This window comes from Erythrolamprus reginae, chromosome 3, assembly GCF_031021105.1.
Source record: "Erythrolamprus reginae isolate rEryReg1 chromosome 3, rEryReg1.hap1, whole genome shotgun sequence".
Classification (NCBI taxonomy): domain Eukaryota; kingdom Metazoa; phylum Chordata; class Lepidosauria; order Squamata; family Dipsadidae; genus Erythrolamprus; species Erythrolamprus reginae.
This window is the reverse complement of record NC_091952.1, coordinates 139,103,982-139,131,448: the sequence shown is the minus strand read 5'-3', so window position 1 is coordinate 139,131,448 and position 27,467 is coordinate 139,103,982. Positions and strand designations below refer to the sequence as shown.

The following is a 27,467-nucleotide window of genomic DNA, read 5'->3' as shown; positions in this document are numbered from 1 at the left end:
TATCTGTAATAGGTTTATTCAATCTTTGCTGTTGTGCTTCAGTTAATACTGGTAAGTCTATTTTCCCCAAATATTTAAAGATTAAATCCTCACTTATTTCTTGTTTCTTATATAATTGTTTATAAAATTCCAATACTATTTCCTTTTAATCTTCTGTTCTATGTTTTATTGTACTTTTGAATCTGTCAACTTTTTTATAATTCTATTTTCTTTCTCTTTTCTTAGTTTATATGCCAACCATCTTCCAGGTTTATTCGCATGTTCAAAATATTCTTGTTTTGCTCTTTTTATCTTTTCTACAATTGGTTCTTGTTCTATTAATCTCAATTTATGTCTTATTAATTCTCTCTGATTTTTTTGCTTGTCATCCTTATCCTCTTTTTGCATTAAAATTTCTAAACTTTTAAGTTCTTCTAATAATTTTTCATAACATTTTTTCCTCTCTTTATTTCCCCCCGCTATGAATGATATTGTTAACCCACGTATATAAGCTTTAGTTGTATCCCATAAATTTTGAGGGGTAGTATCAGTATTTTTATTTATTTTAAAGAAAAACTCTAATTCTTTTGCTATCCATTTTTTATACTCTGGATCTTTTATTATATTTCTATTCATTGACCAATTATTTATTTTCCTTTTACCTTTCCAATATATGGATAAGGGATTGTGATCTGCCCAAGTATTTGTCTCTATTACTATTTTACTAATTTGTTCCATTATATGAGAAGGGGCCCAAGCCATATCAATTCTAGACCAAGTCTTATGGGGATTAGAATAAAAAGTACAGTGGTACCTCAAGATACGAACCCCTCGTCTTACGAACAACTAGTGATACGAACCCGGGGTTCAGAAAAATTTTGCCTCTTCTTACGAACTTTTTTCGAGTTACGAACTGGCGTTCGGAGACTGCTGGAAAGCCGCGCGGCTGTTTTAAAAGGTGACAACCGGGCGGCGGGGCTTCCAAGCAGCCTCCCGAACGCCGGTTCATAACTCGAAAAAAGTTCGTAAGAAGAGGCAAAATTTTTCTGAACCCCGGGTTCGGTTCGGGAGGTTGCTGGGAAGCCCCCCAGCCCGGCTGTCACCTTTTAAAACAGCCGTGTGGCTTCCCAGCTGTCTCCGAACGCCGAACGCGGAAGTTCGGGTTTGGCATTCGGCTTCGGGAGACAGCTGGGAAGCCGCGCGGCTGTTTTAAAAGGTCACAGCCGGGCTGGGGGGCTTCCCAGGACCCCCCCGAACTTTTGCCGAACTTCCGGGTTTGGGGTTCGGGAGGTTGCTGGGAAGCCCCCCAGCCCGGCTGTCACCTTTTAAAATAGCCGCGCGGCTTCCCAGCAGTCGCCGAACGCCGTTTTTTGGCGGGGGGTTTTTTGGTTGCACGGATTAATTGACTTTACATTGTTTCCTATGGGAAACAATGTTTCGTCTTACGAACCTTTCGTCTTACGAACCTCCCACTGGAACCAATTAGGTTCGTAAGACGAGGTATGACTGTATATTGTTTGTCTTTTAAGTGTTGTTCTCGCCATACATCTTTTAATGATAATTCCATACACATTTTCCAGAACGTCCTGGGCAAAATTACCTTTTTTTTCTTTTCTTTTCTTTTCCCAGTATAATCCGCTTGGTCATCTGAAATTGCATTAAAATCCCCTATTATTATCATATTTTCAATTGATAATTCGTTAATTTTTCCGTGCAAATCTATATAAAATTGTTTTTGGTTATCATTTGGTGCATAAATTGAGACAATTACCAGAGGTTTTATTTCTAAGTCCAATTGCACTATCAACATCCTTCCATCACTGTCATTATATATTTCTTTAGATTCAATTAATTCATCAATATAGATTGCTACACCTCTTTTCTTTTGGTTTGCCAAGCTAGTATATAATTTCCCCAATTTTGAGTTTTTGAGAAGACTTCGTTTTGATTTTTTGATATGAACTTCTTGTAAAATATTTATCTGAGCTTTTTGTTTCGTAAGTTTAGTTAATACTTGATTTCTTTTCCTCGGGTTGTTTAATCCATTTACGTTAACTGAAAATATTTTCAGTTCTTGTGTCATCTTTATTAGTAGTACTTTTTAACTTCTTTTGGTTCTCGAAGCCGGGTTTCCAAAATTAGTTCCTGTGAAGCCTGAGTTTGTTTCTGCTCCACTGCCAGTAGTTCTTCCCCTCCACCTCCAGTGGCCCCCATCATAGCATCAGTACTCTTTGGTTCTATCCGAATTTGTTCGATTTTGTCCAATCCGCTACGTGCTAAGAAAGATCTTGCTTGTTCCACACTTTCTATTCTTACTCTCGTCGATTGCCAAGCCAGAGTCAAACCTTCCGGTACCAACCATCTGAAAACAATGTTCTTTCTGATCAGAATGCTTGTAAGAAAGTAGTATTGTCTTCTACTCTCTCGAACTCTCCTCGGTACTTGTTTCAGAATCGTAATTTCTTTCCCATTACGTTGAAAAGTCTTATTTTTTGTCAATCTCAGTATCTCGTCTTTGATTATTCTTCTTGAAAATTTAATATGCACTTCTCTAGGTAAGTTATGGCGTCTCACATAGCCAGTCTGGACTCGATAGACTTCATCAATTTCTCTTTACCAATTCTGTTGGGTCCGCTTGCATGATAGCGGCTATCACTTCTGCCATTTTTGCGGGTAGATCTTCATCTCTTTCTTCTTCAATATTTTGGAATCTCAGACCATGTGACGCGGATTGGATTTCTAAGTTGGTTATTGCTGTATCAAAATCTCTGCGGGCTGCATAGTTACGATCTTCATATTCTTCCACTCTTTGTCCCATGATTTGAATTTTCCCTTCTGTCATTTGTATTCTTTTTTCACTTTCTTGTAGGTTTTGTTGCATGGTTTTTATATCTCCGTCCATCTCAGCGACCTTTCCTTTCACTTCCGTTAACTCTGTTTTAAGCTCAGCAACTTCTTTTTTTATCTCATCTTTCATCTCCTTCATTTCTTGTCTCAGTTCTTGCTTCATTTCTTGTAAATACGTTTTCATTTCTTCTTTATTCGCGGCAAGTTGAGTTTTTGTCTGGGTTTGTGACTCTTGTATACCAGCTAGGGCATCTTGAATAATCTGGAAGTTAGGATCCATCAATGGCTTTTCTTTTTCTTTCTCTTTGGCTAACATTGTAGTTATAGTCCTTTGTTGTAATGGTGATGAAGTTGGGGAAACTTTTGGTGTGGTAGTTGAAGTCGAAGCAGGGGTAGTTGTTTGTTTTCACGTTGTTATTGTAGTCACCGAAGTCGCGCTTTGTGCCCTATGAGAACCTTTCATATTCCAAAATTTTAAAGAGTAAATATCAATTCAATTAATACAATAATAATACGATAATTGGTTATTTAAGTTAATTAAACAGAAAGAAAGTAAAAAAAAGTGGAAGAAAAATAATTCAATCTTCTAAAACCCTAGTATCCTAAAGAGGGGGGATCAGGTGTGAAGGGGAAGAAATCAAGCTTCTAGCTCATATTAATTAAGTTAATAATAGGAAGGAAGAAAGAATATGATTATGATGAGAAGAAAGAATTAAAGGAAATAAAAGAAAAAGAAAAAAGGAAAGAGAAGAGAGAGAAAAAAAGGAGGGAGGAAACCTATTAAAAAATTATTTGTAAAAAAATTGAAAAAAAGGATTTATTTAAAAAATTAAGTAAAAAATATTTTCAAAAAATATATATAAAAAAAAATAAGGAGGGAAAAATTAATCAAACAGTAATTATAGTAAACACACTTTGGATTAAAAAAGAAAAAGATATCAAAAAAATCTTAAAAAAAAAGATCCAAAAATTTCTAATAAGTCCAAGTAAAGTGAACCTAAATTATGTTCTAATAAAATTATCCAAGAAAAATAAAAATAAGTCCAAAACCAGTGTCCAGTGTAATTTCCAAATTCAAATACTTATAAAATAGTCCAAGTCTCTTTATTTTATACAAAGAAGCAAAAGAAGTTAAAATACAAAAGATATCCTTACACCTCTATTATCACACAAAAAATAGTCCCAGCAAATCCGAAGAAAGGAATAAAGAGGAAATAAAAATAATATCAAAAACTTTAAAAATAGAAAAATAGAATGAATAGTCCAAAATTCATTTCGAATAATTATAGCTTCAGTAAAATTCCATTCAAATAACGTAGATTCGATTTAGTTCAGTTCATAGGTTCATGTATTCAATTCATTAATATATTTTACTTCATCCACTCAATTACCAAATCAGACTTTAATTTTATTTCAAAAGAAGAAGAAAAAATTTATATATCAAAAATATAGCAAGGAAAAGTAAAAAAAAGGAAAGTAAACACACCACACTATAATCTTAAGTTTAGAAAAAAGTGAAAGTTATACTTAATTGTAACAAAGACAAGTAGTTCCGGCTGATCTTTTCTTCCGCGTATGGATATCACTTTCAGTTTTCTTTCCTTTGTTATATTCGCCTTAAAGTTTAAAATCTTCTTTTTCCAAGCTTGTTCAAATACCAAAAGAGTTCCGTGTGGTGCTGTCAATCTCCTTTATCTGCTGATCTGCTGTTTGTAGACTTCTTTTCTATTTTTTGACTTCCGCTTTCGGCGACCGCTATGGCTGTGTCCAGGCAGCCGCCTGGGCACAGCTCTCCATGCCTGCAGCTGCGGGGTTGTCCCTAACCCCCGGGGCCACGGCGATCCATCCCGGGGTGTCCAGGAGACCCCCCTGTCCTGGGACGACCCCTCCGGTGTCGGCACAACGCGAATCCGCGTCCTGCAAGGTGGAAAGGAGGGCTGCGGTGCCGGAGCTCAGCCTCCCCTCCTCCGGCGCGATCGGGCTCCACCCGGAAGTCGATGCCCTTTAGTTTTTTAATATTTAAGTTTATTTAGCCTGCTGACATTATTGGTATTTTGTTAAATGTGGCAGTACAGTGGGGAACATGGCATTCCCCCAATTAACTAAATCCCTTTTTCATGACCCAGTAATCTCTAAATTCAGAGTGGAGTCAGGGTGACTGGATGTAGCTAAGCATTTGCTCCTGATGCTACATGGAATTAGCAAATCTTTTCCTTCCTTCCTTCCTTCCTTTTCTTTCTTTTTTCCTTGCACTTCCTTCATTTTTTCCCCTAGAATTGCAATGTTAGCCTTTCAAGTGGGAGGTGATCATCTTCACCCCTAGGCCATTATGCTGCTCATGCCCACAACTAACTACTCATCTTTAAATGTAAAACTGTTATTTAATTTGCCTACCTAGACTAGGAGGTTCTTCACACAGTCACTCATCCCCACATTACCTCATGGTTCGACTACTGTAATGCACTGTACATGGGCCTACCCCCGAAGTGTTCGGAGACTTCAACTAGTCCAAAACATAATGCACTCTGCATGGGCCTACCCTCAAAGTGTTCGGCGACTTAAACTAGTCCAAAACACAGCCGCGAGCTATTGTGGGTGCACCCAGATACACCCACATCACACCAACTCTCTGAGAGCTGCACTGACTCCCAATCAGTCTCCAGATGCAATTCAATATGTTGATCATCACCTATAAAGCCATACAGGGCTTAGGGCCAGACTATCTTTGGGATCACCTCCTACCGTATACCTCCCAAGGGATAAGGGCCCTAAGGGCTGGCCTACTCTGGGTCCCATCAACCAAACAATGCCAACTGGCGGGGCTATGGGGAAGAGCCTTCTCTGTGACGATTCTGGCTCTCTGGAACCAGCTGCCCGTGGAGATTTGTACCCTCCCCACCCTACTGGCCTTCCGCAAAGCTGTCAAGACCTGGCTTTTCTGGCAGACCTGAGGTGAATGAGATACCATCTAGATTCAGCCATGAGAGATATATGTATGGCTTTTACTAGAGTTTTGTAATTACTTTTTAAATTGTTCTTTTAAATATTGTTTTTATTTGTTATAAGCTGCCCAGAGTCCTTGAGGAGTTGGGCAGCATGTAAATCAGATAGGTAGGTAGGTAGATAGGTAGATAGATAGATAGACAGATCAATCTAGCTTTGCATGCTCACTGACCACTTGTGCAGACTAGTTCACAATGGGCTGCAGACCGGGGGTTAGGGACCCCTGCTTTACAGCACTCTCTGAACAGTTTACAGGTCAGTGTAACCTTGGGAGGATGGATGAAATAATCAATCTTGAGCTGGTCAGGATCAAACTACTGACTGTGGCAAAGTTAGCCTGCAAAACTGCATTCTAACCAGTGATGGGATTCAGCTGGTTCGCACAAGTTCACACAGCTCAGTTTGCCAAAGTGGCTGAAGCCTCGCCCCTCTCTCCCAGTCTCTCCTCATCAAGTTGGTGAAAAGCTTCTGAGTAAAGCTGAGAAAATCTGAGTCCTTCAGGAGTTGTGCGGCATATAAATTAAATTAATTAAATTAAATTAAATATTTCCCTTAGATTTTATGTTCTTACAGTTTTGTCATCATTTTAATAAACACTTTGGCTGTTCTGCCAGTGGGTCAGCCTCTTCTGGAGCTCTGGAGATCTTTAAAAAGCAATTCAGGGGAAATGGGGTGGGGAGGAGTAAGTGGAATTGATGCTAGCAAAGCAGGCCTAGTCTGTTGGAGACCCAGCAGGACAGGATGGGGTGAGGGAAGCAATTGTGAGGACCCCAGGGGAACGTGAGGTATCTCAGTGGATTGGGGAAGCCTTGGATGCTGTTCCACAGCCTGAGATACCTCATGTGCATTTGATTAACAAATGCATTGGGGAAAGAAGGGAGTGATTTCATTCATTTAACCTGATTCAATCAAATCCCCAGGTTACAAATGTGATTGGCAGGTTCTATTACATTTGTAACTGGAGGATTACTTGTATAATGAGAGTGAGTGAGGGTCTCAAGGAAGTCCTGCCTTAGCACCACACGAGTCTCTTGTCATGCCCACCCAGTCACACGACCACCTAGTCATACCTACCCAGTTGGTCATTAGGGCAGAGAACCAATTGTTAAATTATTGGAATCCCACCACTGATTCTAACCACTAGCCACCATGATTCCTGGAATTTCAAATTCCTGGGTACCAGAAAGCAATATATACATTTCACTTTATACTTTAATTAAATAACTAAAAATATAAATTTTATGCTGTTTGTTAGTAAGGCAACCATTTCTAAGCTTGATTCTTTTTGATCTGCTTTCTTGAGCTTTAAGATAAACAATGAAACCTTGGCCTAAGTTCTCTCACATTGAGGATGGGGAGAAAGATCTTCGTGCCTGTGATTCCCAAATTGTGGAATTCTTCCTCTCTCAAAAGGTTCATTCATACTGTATCCTTTTTCTTCCAGGCCAAGACTTCCTTTTCCTCTGGGGCCCATTTTTTAATTGGCAAAATTTTAAAGATTGTGCTTAATATGACTATAAAATCACATCTATGTTTCATTTTCTTGTTGTTACTTATTTGAGGCAACAGGTTAAAGGTTATTTCGGGATATTAATGATGGATCTGATTTGGTTGATTGTATTTCATTTTACACATTGTCTCCTACAGAATGTTATTTCTGTAAACAAATAATAACAACAGCAACCAACTACAACAACATATGGATTGACTGCTTATACAAGGACCATCAATGCATGGATTTCTTTTATTTGTTTCTATTTCATGTAATTGCCAAATGATACCTGTCTTCAAAAATAAAGTAGCCTTAAATCTGAAATAAAGAATCTAACCATCATGCAAAAAATTGGTATTTCCCATGGAAGATCTTCCTTAATGTAAGTGATCTAGGAGAAAAGGAGAAGTAGTGTGCATATACTAAAAGCATTTCATTGCTATCTCCTATCATATCCAAGTACAGTATGGACTATTTCTGCAGAAGGGGGAAAGGAAAATCCATACCATCAGTTGTTGAACTTGTACTTTCTTAGAAGTCTTATCCATCTGCTGAACTGTTCCTGAGAGACATTGTGCCGTGTGTGTGTGCATGCACCTGTGAAAGGGAAAGTGTTTCCATGTGTCCCACACAGTAATAATAACACCTCTTTTTCAATTCTTCTCTTCCCCAAGATTTAGAAATCAAGCAGCACAAAGAACTATTGCTTTTATGTCCACACATATATATGAGTAAGTAGTGATTGCAAAAAGGTGTTGATGTTATCTCAGATCACATGCCTGCATCTTTAATTTGGAATGTACAAAGAAGAGTAAGAACAAAGCATGTTGTGCAGTTCAAGGGGAGGAAGCACACAGAGAGCAGAAAAGGCAACAACTATTTTCTACTGATTTGTTCCTTCAGAGTGGTGCTCAGTTGGTAATTTCAGATGGTCAAGAGACTATCAACAATTAGAAAGGAAAAAGTATACCTAGTGAAATGCAGAAAGCACCAAATGTCCCTTCAGAACCAGCCCCGTGCTCTAGCTCCATTTTCAGAGGCATAATAATGGCAGATGGGGCCCATTGGCACTGCCAAGAATGAGACACAGAAAGCCTGCAGGTACGTCCACCTCTGGGTCTCCCTCCTACCCTCCCTATCAAAGCAGTGGAGATTAGGTTCAATGGGTTTAATGCTGCAGTGGACCAAGGAAAACAATGCAAGCCAACAGACAGAAGTGGATAGCTGTTCTTATGAGAACTAACCGCTAAGCCATTTAACTGTGTGGGCTTTGTGGGCCTTGAATGCATGCTACTGCTGCTGCTCCTCTCCCTCTTTTGGTGGGGACAGGGGTGAGGAGAAGGATGTGGAGGATTGTTCTACATCCTTCAGTTCAGTGAACTAGTGGGAAGATGAACCAGCTGCTTCTTGACTGAGTAGCTGAGCTGGCTTGTTTGTATCTGCCTCACCCACTGAGCACTAGGGTTGGATTTGGCAGGCCCAATCATCTCAGCTATCCAGCAAAAATAGCCAAGCAAAGATGGAAGACCGGAGCGAGTGGGAAGGCACCGCCATTGAGCTCAATTGTCTTCCCTCCATCAGCATTGTAAACACAATCTGGCACTTCTGCCCACCTTCCTTGGCACAGTGGGGTGTAGAGGGGCGATTAACTGGATTGCCCCCCAGGATGCACTGCTCAGGATTCCCCAGAGCAATGAGCCGGCGTCGAGGGACAGGAGGGATTCCGACTTCCCACACCTTGGAATTTCCTCCAGAGCCTCTCTGCGGGCGTGAAAGAGGAGAGCACAGCACACCCTCGGGTTTGGTGCATTCGGACCCTTACCTCGTTTTTTTCGGGGCTGAGTGAATTCCCTGCCTCTGCTGCGGCGCGTTTGAGACGCTTCCAGATGAAATGGAGAAGGGGAATCGTCCTGACCCACTCCCAGCACAGAGAGACGACCTCTCTGGAAAGAATCGCTTCTCTCCCCCCCCTTCCCGCGCCACGGCACGCCGGTTTTTACAGAGGACGCCTGGCAATGCCTCTTGACTCCACGTTCACGCAAGTATGGGAGGCAACGGGTGCAAGATTGGCTGCCGCCGCCGCCGCCGCTTGTGCAGGAGGGGCTGCTAGGTTTGGAGATTTGGGGTGGGGGAGAAAAGGAAGTGGCGGGAGCATCCGCAGGTGGAGAGGATGGAAATCGCAGCTTCTGATGACGCCAACGATGGGAAGGGGGCGGCATCTGCGATTCGCCTTAGTGAAGAACAGGAATATCCTTCGGGAAGGAATGGCGAAAGACACGGGAAATAATGGGCGTGCAGATCAGGGGACTCCATTAAAATCAGGATAAGCTGCAAAGAAGTGATAGAACAAGGAATGGATGCCCGGGAAATACAATGAATAGAAATAATTGCCTTGCCCTTTTCTGTGGGCTTTAGATTAATTTCTGCCCCTTCTTTAATATGGTTTTAATGCGTTTCGTTCAACATTTAATTTTTAAAAGTACTAATATTTTTTCACTAGGAGGATGGCCCCTGGTGCCCCAGGAATGAAAATGGCAGGCCATAAAATGAATTATTGCCCCCATTATAGCATCTCCAACTGTAGAACTTTGAGTCACTTTAATTATTTTTTAAATTATAGTTTTAATTACTATTCTTTGTGTTATTTTTCTTAGAACTACACTAAGCATCATTTTGATGGCAAGGCTGAATAATAATATTAATTGCAATTTTCATCTATTAAATACTAATAAAATAATCTGTACATTTAAAAAATTATCTTGCAACCTGCAACTCTTTCAATGCAAAAACATATGGCTGCACATCTCAATCAGGGCAAATCAATAGATGCAATTTACATTGACTTCTGTAAAGCCTTTGACTCAGTGGTTCATGACAATCTACTTCTAAAACTCAAATCCTGCGGCATCTTAGGATCCCTCCATAGTTGGATAACTGCGTTCCTATTAAACAGACAATAAGTTGTCAAAAGAGGGAGTGCCATATCTAATCCTGTTCCAATTAAGAGTGGTGTGCCACAAGGCAGCGTACTTGGAGCAATTCTCTTCATATTCTCTATATAAATGACCTTTGCAATCACATTACAAGCAACTGCATTCTCTTCACTGATGATGTAAAATTTTTCAACACCACTGATAACACAGCTACTTTCCAAAAAGACCTTGATTTGTGTCTGAATGGTCAAACTTCTGGCAACTCCAGATCTCAACCAAAAATGCTCTGTACTACACATTGGCAAAAAGAATCAGAACACCAAATACAAGCTGAATAAACAAGACCTTACAGACAACCATAAAAGACCTTGGAATACTCATATCAAATGACCTAAGTGCCAAATCCCACAACATCGCCAAAGGGGGCTTCAAGTGTTGTTAATCTCACAGTACTAACCAGAGCGTACAAAACTTTCACCAGACAAATCCTTGAATACAGCTCGTCTGTCTGGAATCCATACCACATTTCGGACATAAACGCTCTAGAAAATGTCCAGAGATACTTTACTAGAAGAGCTCTCCACAGAATACCCCATGCAACTAGACTTACAATCCTAGGTTTAGAAAGCTTAGAACTATGTCGCCTTAAACACGACCTAATCATAGCCCATAAAATCATCTTCTGCAACAGTCGTCCTGTCAATGACTACTTCAGCTTCAACCACAACAACACACAAGCACACAACAAATACAAATTTAAAGTAAACCACTCTAAACTTGACTGCAGGAAATACGACTTTAGTAACCAAGTAGTTGATGCATGGAACTCACTACCAGACTCTGTAATATCATCACCTAACCTCCAAAAATTTACCCTTAGACTATCCACTGTTGACCTCTCCCAATTCCTAGGATGTCAGTAAGGGGCGTGCATAAGTGCACCAGAGTGCCTTACGTCCCCTGTCCCAATGTTTCTCTTTTACTGTATCATATGTATAAATATTATATCTTTGTATATCACCAATATGTACTTGATAAAACAAATTAATAATAAAAGGAAAAATTCCTTTGGGTTTTTTGACCTAAAATTGGATATTTGAATTCCTCCTATTCTTCTCCATTGTGTACAGTAGTCCCTCGCTATACCGCGCTTCACCTACTGCGGCTTCACTTCATCGCGGGTTTCTGAGGAAGTCGATCGGCAGATTTAAACAGCCCGCCGAACTCGATCGGCAGGTTTTTTTTAAAAAAAAAAATCTAAAATTGTAATTACTGTATCTAAAATAAATACTGTGTGGGAAGGGTTTATAAACACTTAAAACAATGAAAACTTGCCAAACAATTACAATATAAATACTTAAATAAGTACTATCAGTTGATAAATTCCCCATCGCGGATTTCACCTATCGCGGCTAGGTCTGGAACGTAACACCAGCGATAGGTGAGGGACTACTGTATTGTGTGTACACACTAAGGTTTGGTTCCTGCTCTCTCATGCCAAATCTAAAGTACAGTAGTTTAAATTTCCAGCAGGCTTCCCTTGTAACAAGGGTGCATCAGTTTACAAGTTCTAAGGCACCAACAACAAAACTCTTTGAGTAATTGCATTATGTTTTATTTATTTATTTATTTGATTTGTATGCCGCTCCTCTCCGTAGACTCTTTTATTCATAACCCTCTTGTTTTTTCAGTAACTTCTCTATTTAGTTCCTTAAAAGAGACAGAGAAAGGGAAAGAAAGATAATAGCTGCAGATTGGCTTTTGACTAGTGGCATTAGAGTTGACAATGGGGCCACTGAAGTCCATTGTTGTAGAAACTGTGGATATTATTCTGAGAAAATCTTTTATCAGTTTTTGGCTGTGCCTGTTATCAAAGCCAGTGGAGGTTTCACACCACAGGGCTTGCCAGTGGGTTTTGCCAGCAGCTGAAGTGTCTAGTTTAAGGGTGGTCAACCTTGAGAAGTGGACTTTAATTTCCAGAACTCATGCCTGTGTTGTGACCTAGACCTTTCCAAACCATGAACGGTCTCCTCACCCCAGTAAAGCCTCTTTTATTTAGTTTGAAAGGAATATCTCTTCAGCAAAGTTCCAGCAAACAGTTTTAATGAGCTTTCACAACTGCAGACCTTTACCAGGCATGGAGAGTTGCCAGGATGATATCTACCATACTGTAACAACAATGTGGCAAGAAGTCAGGAACAGATCTTCACCCTCATTGAATTAACTGAACGAACAAATTATTTCCTGCAAAAGCCCACTCCCCTTTCACTCTTCTTTTATTTACTATGGGAAGGGCCACCCATGGTCTAACTCTCACATTGGCCCTTGTTCCCTAGCTGTTCCTTTCGTCTGGCAACTCTGTGCATGCGCACCCTGAGAAGAACCGTTGTACCTACCTGAACAGTCTTCTTGATGCACTGGAAGGAGAGTCCAACATGGGTTATTTACCAATCCAATTGGTAGAGACTAAGTTAGAAATTAACATATTAGCTAGGTACCGCCCCCTCATTGCCCCCATACTTTCAGTTTTAAAAACGAGACCAATGTAAGGAAAAAACAATTAGTATTTATTTCAACAATGAAGAACCATATATCTTAACTGACCCCAACTCCAGCAACCCTGAATGAGAACAATGCTGGGTGGGTTTGGACTCTCCTTCCAGTGCATCGAGAAGACCGTTCAGGTAGGTACAACGGTTCTTCTCCACTGCACTTGGAAGGAGAATCCAACATGGGATATACCAAAGATCAAGAACCATGGGAGGGTAATGATTGAGTCAGAGTTGTCGGAGGAGAGCACACCCTCTGTAGGACTCATCTCCCAAATGCAGCCTTTGCTGAAGCGAAAGAATCCAACTTGTAGTGATGAATAAATGTGGACGGAGCCGCCCAGGTCGCTGCTCGGCAAATGTCCTCGATGGACGCCTGTGTGGACCATGCTGCCGATGTAGCTGCACTCCGGGTCAAATTTATTTATTTATTTATTTATTTATTTATTTATTTATTGGATTTGTATGCCGCCCCTCTCCGGAGACTCAGGGCGGCTAACAGCAACAATAAAGCAGTGTACAATAGTAGTCTGATGTTAGAAACAATTAAAAACCCATTAATATAAAAAAAACCAAACATACATACATACATACATACATATCATGCATAGAATTGTAAAGGCCTAGGGGGAAGAGGGTCTCAATTCCCCCATGCCTGACCGCAGAGGTGGGTTTTAAGCAGTTTACGAAAGGCAAGGAGGGTGGGGGCAATTCTAATCTTTGGGGGGAGTTGGTTCCAGAGGGCCGGGGCCGCCACAGAGAAGGCTCTTCCCCTGGGTCCCGCCAACCGACATTCTTTAGTTGACGGGACCCAGAGAAGATCCACTCTGTGGGACCTAACTGGTCGCTGGGATTAGTGCAGCAGAAGGCGGTCCCTGAGATAATCTGGTCCGGTGCCATGAAGGGCTTTATAGGTCATAACCAACACTTTGAATTGTGATCGGAAACTGATTGGCAACCAATGCAGACTGCGGAGTGTTGGTGTAACATGGGCATATTTGGGAAAGCCCATGATTGCTCTCGCAGCTGCATTCTGCATGATCTGAAGTTTCCGAACATTTTTCAAAGGTAGCCCCATGTAGAGAGCATTACAGTAGTCGAGTTTCGAGGTGATGAGGGCATGAGTGACTGTGAGCAGTGACTCCCGGTCCAAGTAGGGTCGCAACTGGTGCACAAGGCGAACCTGGGCAAACGCCCCCCTCGCCACAGCTGAAAGATGTTTCTCTAATGTGAGCTGTGGATCGAGGAGGACGCCCAAGTTGCGAACCTTTTCTGAGGGGGGCAGTGATTCTCCCCCTAGGGTAATGGATGGACAGATGGAATTGTCCTTGGGAGGTAAGACCCACAGCCACTCCGTCTTGTCTGGGTTGAGCTTAAGTTTGTTGACACTCATCCAGGCCCCAACATCCTCCAGGCACCGGCACATCACTTCCACTGCTTCGTTGGCTGGACATGTATAACTGGGTATCATCGGCGTATTGATGATATCTCACCCCATGCCCTTGGATGATCTCACCCAGTGGTTTCATGTAGATATTAAATAGTAGGGGGGAGAGGTCTGACCCCTGAGGCACCCCACAAGGGAGAGACCTAGAGGTTGATCTCTGACCCCCCACTAACACCGACTGCGACCGACCAGAGAGGTATGAGGAGAACCACTGAAGAACAGTGCCTCCCACTCCCAACCCCTCCAGCCGGTGCAGAAGGATATCATGGTCGATGGTATCGAAAGCCACTGAGAGGTCAAGAAGCACCAGGACAGAGGACAAGCCCCTGTCTTGGGCCCGCCAGAGATCATTCATCAACGCGACCAAAGCAGTTTCCGTGCTGTGGCCGGGCCTGAATCCAGACTGTTGAGGACCTAGATAATCAGCTTCTTCCAAGGACCGCTGGAGCTGAAATGCCACCACCTTCTCGACAACCTTCCCCATAAAGGGAAGGTTGGAGACTGGACAGTAGTTATTGAGTACAGCTGGGTCCAGGGAAGGCTTCTTGAGGAGGGGGCGCACAAGTGCCTCCTTATAAGGGGCCAGAAAGGACCCACTCCCCAAGGAAGCGTTGACAATCTCCCGGACCCAGCTCCGCGTCACCTCTCGACTGACCGAAACCAACCAAGAGGGACATGGATCCAGTAGACAGGTGGCAGAACACACAGCTCCAATGGCCCTGTCCACTTCCTTAGGTGTCACCAAGTCAAACCTCCTCCCAGACAGATGGACAAAGATGTTTAGCCCCAGTCACCTCGACTGACTCGTTGTCAGTCGACTCTGTTTTACAATTGGAGTCGAGGTGTCAAATGGGCTGTCACTCCCGGCGGCGGGGGCTGGGCTTTTGCTTTGTATGCTTCGCTGATGCATTCGTGGAGTCACCGGCTGATGGATGTTGATGACACTCCTAGTCCCATTTTGTGCTGGGAAAAGGATACAAACAACGTTTCAGATTTTCTGAATGGCTTAGTCCTCCTAATGTAGATTTTCAATGCTCGTCTAACATCGACCTTATGCCACCTGAGCTCTGCCGGAGCTCAGGTGGCATAAGGTCACCATGAGTGCAAAAGTCAGGAAGCATAGAGTTCACCTTGGGTACGAAGGAGGGGTCTAACTTTAAAACGACTCTGTCCGGGTAAAAGATGCAGAGGTCCAGATGAGTAGATAAGGCCGAAAGTTCAGACACTCTACGAGCTGAAGTTATCGCTACCAGGAATGCCATCTTAATGGAAAGCAAACAAAGAGGAATCAATCTCAGGGACTCAAAGGGGGGTCCTGTGAGCACCCGTAGGATGAGTGAAAAGTCCCAGGAAGGAAACTTGTGGATCGGCGGAGAGTGTTTGTTAGAGGCTCCTCGGATGAAGTCCTTTACCCATGGGTGGTGTGCCAGTGAGCGGGCTTCAGTCACCTGAATAATAGTCGAAAGAGCCGCCACCTGTCTCCGCAGGGTGTTGGGGGCCAAACCCCGATCAATCCCCATTTGCAAGAATTCTAAAACCGGCACCACTGATGCTTCCCTAGGATCGGTTCGTTGCATAGCACAAAAATCACAGAAGGCCGACCATGTCGCCTGGTAAATTCTGGATGTTGAGGGACGGCGAGCGGCCTATATAGTCATAATGACCTTGTCTGGTAAATGTTGTCTTTTCAGTCTGTTCCTCTCAAGTGCCAGGCGGTTAGTTGGAACCACTGGGGATCTGGATGATACAAGGTCCCCTGGTTGAGAGAGATGTTCTGCTCTGGGATCCTCCACGGGGGGGACACTGACAGGGCTATTAGATCTGAGAACCATGGTTTGCGAGACCAATGGGGAGCCACCATGAGGACTTCCGCTCCTTCTTCGTCGGGGAAATGCGTACAAAAGGCCCTGGGGCCAGGAAGACAGTAGGGCATTGACCTTTTCTGCCCCTAGCGAAGGGAACCAGGAGTAAAATCTCGGGAGCTGGGTGTTGAGATGGGTCGCAAAAAGATCCACTAGCGGAGTCCCGAATCGAAGAACTATTTTCTGAAATAGCTCCGGGTCCAGCTTCCACTCCGAGGGGTCTAGGGTCGCCCTGCTCAACCAGTCTGCCTGTGTGTTGCAGGTTCCAGCGATATGTTCTGCAGTCAATGAAGCCAGATGAATCTCGGCCCAGGTGAACAGATTCGTGGTCTCTCTCATAAGGCTCTGTGACCTCGTGCCCCCTTGATGGTTCAGGTGGGCTCTGGTCGCGACGTTGTCCATTAATACCAACACATGGGGAGACTTCCGGTTGTGGCGTAGCGTTGTTGCTGTGTGTTTCCCAATCCTCCAGGTTACATTCGGCTTTTCGTGATTGACGATAGCCCTAACGGGCGACCGCAGACCCGAAGAGCCCAAGGTCTTTGAGGGGAAGTTCCAGTGCACCTGGGGGTGGTCGGCGGACCCTCTGGGGAGCGGGGAATCCCCCAGATCGTCGACCGAAGAGATCGGCCCTTTTTTGCTGATCTGGAAGCGCGATGCCTCTGCTTTATTTTGGAAGCCGTGGAAAACGACAAATACCTTTGGGATTGCTATTGTTTGCTATTGAAGGATTTCGGACGGTTTTTGGAACTTGTGGCTTTGTGCGGAATTCCCTTTGCAAAGATTGCCATCCCAGCTCCTTTTGAGCTTGAAAATCTCTAGGAGGCGGCGACTTCGATTTCTCCTTTACACCTGGCAATATGGCGACGATGACATTGCAGAAATTAACTGAAGGTTTAAAGAATGATATTTCTGCTTAACTCGATTGTGATTCCAACTTCACCTTTTGTACTACCAACATTGACTTCATTTGAAATTCGCAAAGGAGAAAATTAAAATAAAGTGCTTGAAGGTAAGAGAAGGTTTCAATCCCAAAAATAAAAAACTTTATATGTCTCTGATATAACATCTTGACCAGTTGGAAAGGAATAAAGCAGTTTAGAACTGAAAGAACATCCGGAAGACCTTAATCCCATCTACCCCATTTACCATTTACCTTGACTTTCTTTACCATTTTTCCCAATTTTTTTCTCCCTTTTTTAATACCCCTTATTAAATAAATAAAATTTACCTTTGTTTTTTGCTCTCTTTTTTTTCAATTTCATATTTGTGGATTATTTTTTCTTCTTTTTTCTTCTTTTTCTGGACATTTGGATATTAAAATCTCTGAAGAACCTTGCTATTTACCTCATTTTTTCTCTTTTTTACCTTGGAACTTTGCAACATTTGTAATTATAATCTTGAATCTCCACTTCCCTTGGACTAAGGATTAACATTCTATAGACTTCATCAACTTTGACTCATCAACTTTGACTACAATGATTAAATAATACTCTTCTTTGAACAATATACTACCCCTTTCTGCATCTACTAATCCTTCTTTGACTTTATACCTGTCTATTGAAGAGCCATCAGAACTGAAATCACTGGAAATCACTGGAAATTAATAGTACTGGATTAATCTTCATTACCCTCATCTCATCTCATATCATCTGATCTGTTAGAAACGTGATTGTATATTACTTTGCAATATTTTGTATGATATATTGATATTCTGAACCAATGATCTATTGAAACATTGTCCTAATCCCTATTGATTTTTGAAACTAATGAACTGAATTGTTGAACTGCATTTTTGATTTTTGATTCCTACTTACTTTAATATACCATTAATACTAACATTAATATTAACATTAACATAGAAATATAGAAATACTATTGACTAAAAACTATAAAATATATATATATATAACTGTGTAACATTTAGGATACTTTGATATTTACAACCTACTTACTGATCCACCTAAGTAGTCTATATTGTGATTCTGACAGATTTGCCCTATATGAATTTTAGATTTTAGATTTTATTATTAACTATCTCTAATTAATTTCAAATAAGACTTAACCAATTGATTCTATAGATTGCAATATATAGTAATTTAATGTTCCAATGAATTAATTGATTAATTGATTGACTGTTCTTGCTCTCTTATATTGAATTATTGCAGAAGATAATACTATTTTGACTATATTTATTATACTAAATTAATTACCAACTTACTGATTGTTTGAATCCTTAATATAACGATTTGTGCGTTACAAATTTTGATATTCTCATACTAATATTTGATTAACCTTACTCTTATATATCTAATCAATATATCACAACTTTCTATCTTATCCCAATTACTCTAAATTACCTCTTTATTACATCATACATATATTCTATCATTTATACATTTTATATAATTACATAAATATTTTATCACAATGACTTTTACCTATAATTAACATAAAGATGTCTACTTCAAATCAACCAACTCTAATGAAATCATGGAAGAAAAACTCCAACCAACCAGCAACTCCAACTTCAACTCAATAACGCCCCTCAGAACCCACCCCGTCAGACAAAGCATCTCTTCCACAGTCATCACAGGTGACTCCAACTATAACATTAAACTCCCTATTTGAGATGATGATTAAAATGCAAGATTCACTAGATACAAACTTTGAATCTCTAAGAGGAACGATGGGAGAAATGAAAGAAGACATCAAGAAAATTCAAGACCATGCGGGCCACCTTGACGAACGTATGGCGAAACTAGAGGACCGAATGGAAGGTGTCCACGAAACCGTTACGAAAAACACAGAAAGAATAACAAGCATTGAAGACCTAACCGATAGGATGGATACTAGACTTCAATTCTCGGAAGCTAGGGCAGAACACATTAACAAATCTCTGGAAGAATCTCTTATAAACCTGGAACTTGAAAAATCAGCTTTCTTCTTACGTTTTCAGAATATAACGGAAGCCGACCAACAAGACCTCCCCACTACAATGGCAACAATAATAGCAAACATCACCGGTAAAACCACTGAAGAAATGCTTACTCAAATAGATGAGGTGTATCGAATCTCCACTTCATATGCCAGAAATAGGCTCCCCAGAGAGGTACATGTACGTTTCCTTAAAAGGAAAACGAGAGATGAAGTCTACAATATCTCTAAAGAGAACCCAGCAATACACCAAGGCCGAAACATTGTAGTTCTCCGGCAAATCCCAAGACGGGTGAGGGAAAAGCGTAAGCCATACCAAACATTAGCAATCAAATTAAATAAAGAAGGTATACAATTCAGATGGCTTATACTGGAAGGAATGATGATCTCACTTCTGGACAAAAATTACAAAATTTCCTCTCCCGAAGATGCCAAACATTTCTATGCCCACATTTTGAAAACGGATCAGGCTACCTTGAAAGAACCTGACATTGGAGACACCGTTCCAACCGAAGAAATTAGCTCTGACGACAATCTTCGAGACAAGGACAAAGAACCCCAAAACCAGAATGGCGAATCAACTAGACAAGGACCAATCACCCGGGCAAGAACAGAAGCAAGAAGAGAAAAACCCAAGGAAAGTACACTTCAACAATAAACAAAATAAAATTACATTATTTTCAACCAATATAAACGGTTTGAATTCGCATAAAAAGAGACAAAAAATATTCCACAAATTATCTGAATATAATTATGATATAATTTCATTACAAGAAACCCATATCAAAAATGAAGAGACTACTTTATTAACTATTCCTAACTTTGAATTTTTTTGTGCTTCTGCTGCTGAAAAAAAAAGAGGCATAGTCTTATATGTTAAAAAAATCTACTCTCCCAAATTAATATATACCGATGACAATGGTCAACTATTAATTGTTCAAATAAAATTAGAAAACAAGAAAACAATAACTATAATAACAATATACGCACCATCCATTAAACAATCTACTTATTTTAAGAACTTGCATAAAAAAATACTAGAACTAGATTTGAGTAACTTTGTAATAATTGGAGATTTCAATGCAATAGTAGATATAAATAAAGACTACAAAGGCAACTCTAAACACCACACCCGTAATATTCTACCCTCAACTTTTAACCAAACAATTTATGAATTTGCCTTAAAAGATATTTGGAGATACTTCCATCCAGAAACTACACAGTACACTTTTTTTCTCCCCCCCACAGAACCTGTTCACGGCTTGGTCCAATTTAGAAATTATAAATCAAATTATTGACATACAAATACTAAATGCAACTTGGGCAGACCATAACCCCCTACTGTTAACAATTAGAGATACTACTTACAATACCTTTCATAGATTGTCGATGTACCAAACAATTATTAATCAAAAACAATTCCAACACAAAATACAAAATGACATTCCCCCATTTATTAAAATTAATTTCAATGGTGAGATACCTAATGAAATAGCATGGGACGCCACTAAAGCCTATATACGCAGCATTTACATCTCTTACACCGCAAATAAAAACAAAGAAAAACATGTTCAACTACACAAACTAAACACATCTCTTCAAGATGCCGAAAAAATACTACACAACGACCCCAAAAACAATACAATTTTACTCGAAATAAAAACGATTAAACACGAAATAAATTTAATAACGCAACAACACATAGCTCAAAAAATTAAAATGGCAAAACAAACATACTTTGAATTCGCTAACAAACCAGGTCGTTGGTTATCACTTAAACTAGCCCATCAAAAACTAGATAGAAACATAGATGCTTTAGCCGATCCCTCCGGACACTTAAAAACAACTAACTCCGACAAAAAACAAATTATTCAAGATTTTTACCAACAACTTTACAAAGCTTCAAATCTGGATGCTGATTTACTATTGAACTATTTACAAACAAACGAACAAAAAACACTGATAACAGATGATCAAAGAACATCCTTAAATAAGTCAATCACTATCACAGAAATTGAAGCTGCAATAAACAAGCAAAAAAACAATAAAACTCCAGGGCCTGATGGAATTCCATCTGAATTCTATAAATACCACCTTGAAATAATGGCGCCTATACTTCTAGATATTTATAATAACGCACTCTCATACGCAAAACTTCCCACCTCTTGGTCCAAAGCTTACATAACTCTTATTCCCAAAGACACCCAAAACAGACATCTCTTGGAGAACTATAGATTCGGATTATAAAATATTTACATCAATAATTGCGGATAGGCTAAAGAATATATTAAATAAAATCATTCACTCAGACCAAAATGGATTCTTACCATCAAGAAACATATCTACAAACACAAGAATGATACTGAACACTATCGAATATTACGACAAAAATTATGATAAAACAATTGCATTGATATTCATGGACCTTAAAAAAGCTTTCGATAGTCTTCAGTGGCATTATCTCATAAATCAAATTGAATATATGAATTTCGGCTCCAAATTTTTCAACTTAATCAAAACCATCTACAGTACTCAATCCGCTAAAATTCTTTTTAATAACGACATTACAGATACAATTTCTATAACAAAAGGCGTGTGGCAAGGATGTCCTTTGGCCCCACTCATTTTTATTCTGGCTATAGAAACATTTTTGAAAACCATAAGAAACAATACACAAATCCAGGGCATCACGATCAAAAAAGAACAGTATAAACTACAAGCTTTTGCGGACGATATTGTATTTATCCTTCAAGATCCAATACAAACAGCACTTACTTTATTCGGTGAAATAGATAAATTTGGTGAAATATCTGGTCTGCAAATTAACAAGAATAAAACCCAATTTTTAACCAAAAATATGATACCAAAAGATGTACTCTCCTTGGAAGAATTAATTAAAATCAAAATTACCAAAAAATTAAATATTTAGGAATATGGATGACCTCAAATTATGCCACCATTAAAAAAGACAATTATGAACAGCTGCTCAAAGAAACACAAAAAGATTTCAATAGATGGTCGAAACTAAACCTATCCCTTATGGGGAAAATATTTGCTATAAAATCGAACATTCTTCCAAGGTTTCTTTATTTATTTCAAGTTGCCCCAATAAATTTAAAGAAATCTTTTTTCAATTCTTTACACAAACAAATAAAGAAATTCATTTGGACGAAGAAAAAGGCCAGAATAAAACTGAAAAACCTTCAAGACCATAGATCTAAGGGCGGACTCGGACTCCCTGATTTCTTCATATACTATCAAGCCACAATCCTATCAATGATAAAAGATTGGATCACTCTCAAGAATACAAGACTCCTAACTCTAGAAGGTTTCGATCTTCTTGCTGGGTGGCACATATTTTTAACAATGGACTACCACAAAATACCTAAATATTTTAAAAATCATTATTTACGCAAAACTTTAATAATTTGGTTTACGATTAAGAAAAAATATTATATTTCAATACCAAAATGGACATCTCCGAATGAATTATTAACTTTTCCTAATCTTTTCTCCCACACCAAAATTTTGAGATACCAACAATTACTTGATAAATCAGATGCTCTCATATTAAAACAACAATTGAATGACCAAGGAATAAACATAGATTGGCTATCATACTTACAAATTAAATCAAAATATGAACAACATAAAAAACAATTCAGATTCCAAAATGATAATGTGATAGATACAATTCTTTTCGGCCCTCCAACAAAAATGATCTCCAAATTATATAATTACTTATTAACACAAGAAAATTGTGAAGAACAAGTGAAAGGCTGTATGATAGCCTGGGCTCAAAATTTTGGATATACGATCAATTTAATCGAATGGGAGAAAACCTGGACACTAAATTACAAAATGACAACAGCAATGTCCTATAAAGAGAATCAAATAAAAATGTTTTATCGATGGCATTTGCCCCCAGCAAGAATATCTAAAATGTTCCCCAATTTTTCACCCACCTGTTGGAAATGTAAAATAAAACCGGGAACATATTACCATACATGGTGGACATGCCCACTTGTGGAAAAATACTGGACAACTATTAAAAACTTAATTGACCAAGTCATGTCAATTAACTTACTATTCAAACCCGAGCTTTACCTTCTAGGTATATTCAGGCAAAACTTCACCAAACCACAAAAATATCTTATTTTACAAATCCTAACAGCAGCAAGAATATCGTTCGGTCTCTTTTGGAAACGAGACCAAATACCTTCATTACTGGTAGTAATTACAAAAATCATAGAGTGTGCCGAAATGTCAAAAACAGCAATGGAAACACAAAACAAAAAAGACTCAGAATATTATGAAATATGGGAAAATTGGTACAAATGGGTTTCACAAAAAAAATACCAAAATTATATATTATAAAACTACTATTTTATCAAACCATTAACTATATTCTACTTTCGAACGTTTTAACTAAATTTAAACCAATTAAAAGACTGAGCGCCAAAAACAATCAATTTGCAACAAAATTTATATCATATCTCTTTTTATCCGTCTTTAAACTAATTCAATACATGTTACATAACATATTATTACCAATATTCACTAACATATAGAATACATTTACTATACTATCCACATACTCCTCATACTACTTTTCTACAAAAGTCGTCCCTGAAAATGTCTGCATTACACGCAGATCTTTCTTTTCTTCTCTTCACTCTTTCCTTTCTTTTATTTATCCTCTTCCTTTTCCCCTTTTCTTATTCTTCCAACTTAGAAAATATTTTCATTAATTTGCTATTAGCTAATATATATTAACAGGAGATGTAACATTTATTATTATAACCTAAGGAAATCTTTGATATTCTCTATTTACTGTTTATTTATAATGTTTAAGAAATATAATATCCCTATCAAGAATTATATGTATCACAACCTATAGCTTATAATGTATAACTGTACTGCTTACATCAATTGCTCGACTTTGTACCTTGATTCCTTATCCTTTTCTACCCCTCCCTTTTTTTCTTTTCTGTACATTCCTTCCTGCCCCCCTACCCTTTCCCTGTTTCCTTTTTTCTTTTTTTACTATATTTATAAATAAAGTATTTTTTTTTAAAAAAAAAAAATACCAACACATGTCTGCCCGAAACTAGAGAACTGAAGGACTGGAGGGCAAGAAAAACTGTCTTGAGCTCAAGAAAGTTGATATTGACCGGGGTCAAATCTTCTGTGGTCCAGAGTCCTTGGTCATATGGGGGCCAATGTCCTTGGTCATATGGGGGCCAATGTGAGCCCCCCAGCCCGAAAGGCTCGCATCTGTGGTAAGAATGACGCGGTCTTGTATGCGGAACAAGGACCCCCGCAGCAGGGCTGGAGATATCCACCACCTCAGCGATTCTCTGACCTCTTTAGGAAGCTTGACCCGCCTGTGAGAATGACTCATCTTGGCCCTCTGTGCGGGAAGAAGGAACCACTGTAAGATCCTGATGTCATGTCAGGCCCATGGCACAATGCCTATGGCTGACACTAAGGTTCCCAGTATTTTGGACAGCAAAGAAAGAGGCACTTGTCTCTGGTGTCGGAGGCTGGAAATTAAACGGCGGATGTTGACCTGCCTCTCTGGGGACAGGGACATGGTACCTGATACTGTGTTTATGATGGAACCCAGATGCAATAACTGGGTTGTGGGCAAAAGGTGGCTCTTTTCCTTGTTGATGGTGAAACCGTGTCTCTCCAGTGTTTGAATGGTTAGGACCAAGTCCTCCCTCGCCCAAGATGGCGACCTAGACAATATAATTATGTCATCCAGGTAGGCCATCAAATGGATGGATCGCGACCGGAGGTTGGCCGTCAGAATGTCTAGTAACTTTGTAAATGTTTGCAGGGCTGATGAAAGGCCGAAAGGCATGGCCCGATACTGGTAGTGAGTCCCTTCCAGACAAAAACGCAGGAACCTCCAATGTGCCGGGTGAATGGGAACGTGGAGGTACGTCTCTTTCAAATCTATGGACATAAGAAGGTCCTGTGGGCGAATTGAAGCTAAGATTGTCTGGAGAGAGTGCATTCTGAACTTCCTGTAATGTATGAACGTGTTCAACTGTTTTAAATTGAGGATCATCCTGCAGCCTCCTGAGGCTTTGGGAACCAAAAAGACTACTGAATAGAAACCCATGCCCTCGGCGTGACATGGCACCCTATCGCCTGGATATCTAACAGATGTGCAATTTCTTGGTGTATTTGTGCTTTCTTTAGAGGGTTTCGGAGCACTGGGCAATGTAGAAAGTGATTGGGTGGGGACTGGAGGAGTTCCAGGCGTAGTCTTTGTGAGACTGTGGCTACTGCCCATTTGTCGGAGGATGTGCTCCACCAGGAGGTACTGAAGCGAAGCAGCTTGCCTCCTATGGGCTGAAGAGCAGCTGAGTCACTTGGAGCGTTTGAATCCTCCCTGACTACCGCTTCTAAAGGGGTGTCTTGCCTGGTGGTAGCCTCTTGATCTATCCTGGAACGTTTCTGAATGATGGTTGGTTATATTGTCCTTGAGAATAAGTCCTCGTATTTTGGCTTGCGTTGGAGGCAGGATCCCAACGAAAGGACTACGGTCCTGTCGCCTGTGTGCCTTGGGGAGTATCTTCCTTTTGTCCCTGTCCTCTATGAGGACCAACTCCAGTACGTCCCCAAACAGCTTAGAGCCCTGAAAGGGTGTCGAGGCCAAGCGCCATTTACATTTTAAATCGGCCTGCCAATTTCTCAACCATAGGAGGCACCGTGAAGAGAGAGTGGTCGCCATGCCTCTTGCCGAAAACTTTGCCGCGTGAGAGTGGCATCCGCCGAGAATTTCGCTTCAGCTAGCAACTTACTCAAATCCTGGCGCAGGCAACCCTCATCGGGTTCCAGTCGGGATTGCATTTCTTGAATCCACATTATCGAGGCCCTATTGAAGAAGGACGCTGAGGCCGCCACTCGGAATGCTCAACTAGACATCAGATGTGCTTTACGAAGTAGTGTTTCTGCTTTCCTGTCCTCTGGTTTTAAACTGTCACCTGTCTTTGAAGGTACCAGAGCACTGGACACCAGGGTCACCACTGGTTGGTCGATCGGTGGGAACTCAAGAAGTTTCTCAACCTCCTCATCGAAGGTATAAAACTTCCTCTTCATGACAGAGGGGCCTTATGCTTCTGCAGGATGCTACCAAGGGCGTTTTACTCCTTCCAGAAAGATCTCCAATGCAGGGATATGGTCTGATTCGGGTTGAGGTTCCTTTAACAGGGTGGTAGATGTCTTAGTCGAGTCAGTGTTTCCAGGTGCCTTAGTGATGTCTGGTACATCCATTACCTGTTTTGCCTTATGGAGAAGAATCCTGAATAAGGCAGGTTTAAAGAGCCCTGCTGCCTGTTGTTGCTCGGGGGTTGTATCATCAGCAGATAAATCATACTCCTTATCACTATCCTCCATCAGGGCAGGTTCTTCCATCAAGGGCCCCAAACCCAAAGGGGCGGTACCGACCAGAGATTCCTTGGCTGGTTTTGGCGTGGGTGCTGTGCCGCTATTCCTTGAGAATACGCATTTGTGATCATCTCTTTCATGGCCTGAGGCATATGTTGCCATGTCTCAGGATGGTCTCTGAGCCCAGCCGCCATAGGTGTAAAGGTAGCTGAGGGGCCCTGCATGCTCCTTGTGGGGTAGCCTGCGGACCCAGGTCTGGAGAGGGGACCATCTGTGGCAGGAAGGATAACTGTCTCTCGGGGGACCAGTCCTAATCTGTATACATTCCAGTAGGCCCAGAGGTAGACCGAGGGGTTTGTGGTTCTGAGACCGTAGGTGTCTGCCGCGTAAGTAGCCCAGGTGTAGGCAGAGGGGGTTGGAGAGCTGCCTCTAGCCTCTGCTCTAGAGCCTTAATTTGACTCTCTGCTTCCTTGCCGAAGAGGAGGCCTGTGGATCTTTGGCCTTGGCCTTGGCTTTATCTTTAGAGGCTGAAGGCGAGGGGGCCGGTTTGTCGCTGGCTGGACTGCCCTCCATTGCTACTCACAGTAAGGTAGAACTCAAGGGCTCAAGCAGCTACCACATTGTTGTTGAAATGACTTGGCAAAATGGTGGCCCTCTTACCTGGACTCCTGCGCCTGCACCCTGAGACTTCCTGTCTCCTCGCACCAAGCTGCTGCTGGAACCAGCGTTTCCTGCCTTCTGTTCCTAAAAATGGCGCTGGGAAGGCCTGGCCATTTAAAATGGCACCTTCCTCGGCCTTTCGCACCTTGCTGCTCACCCAGAAACTCCTTGCGGAGTTGCCTGCCCACCAAGAAAAAGCCGATCGCGGACCCGGCCTCGCCACGTAACGCGGTAGCAGTGGCACGCCCACCAGCCGCCCGTCAGCTGAGAGGCGCTCTCCTGGCTCTCCTTTCCTCTTTTGGACCCGTTCTTTAAAGGTCATTACCAACACTTTGAATTGTGACCAGAAACCGA

General features: G+C 40.9%; 1 protein-coding gene across 2 annotated transcripts in view; it reads right to left on the bottom strand.

Moving 5' to 3' along the window:
- TMEM121 (transmembrane protein 121) overlaps positions 1–9,464 on the bottom strand; it is a 46,475-nt gene extending 37,011 nt beyond the window's left edge. The window contains exons 1-2 of one of the 2 annotated variants that reach the window (XM_070746834.1): positions 9,144–9,464; positions 7,828–7,918 (exon numbers count right to left, since the gene is read on the bottom strand). The gene's annotated coding sequence lies outside the window, so the exon portion shown is untranslated. The remainder of the gene's footprint in view (positions 1–7,827; positions 7,919–9,143) is intronic. The other variant, XM_070746833.1, reaches the window with a different exon arrangement.
- Positions 9,465–27,467: the final 18,003 nt, after the last annotated feature.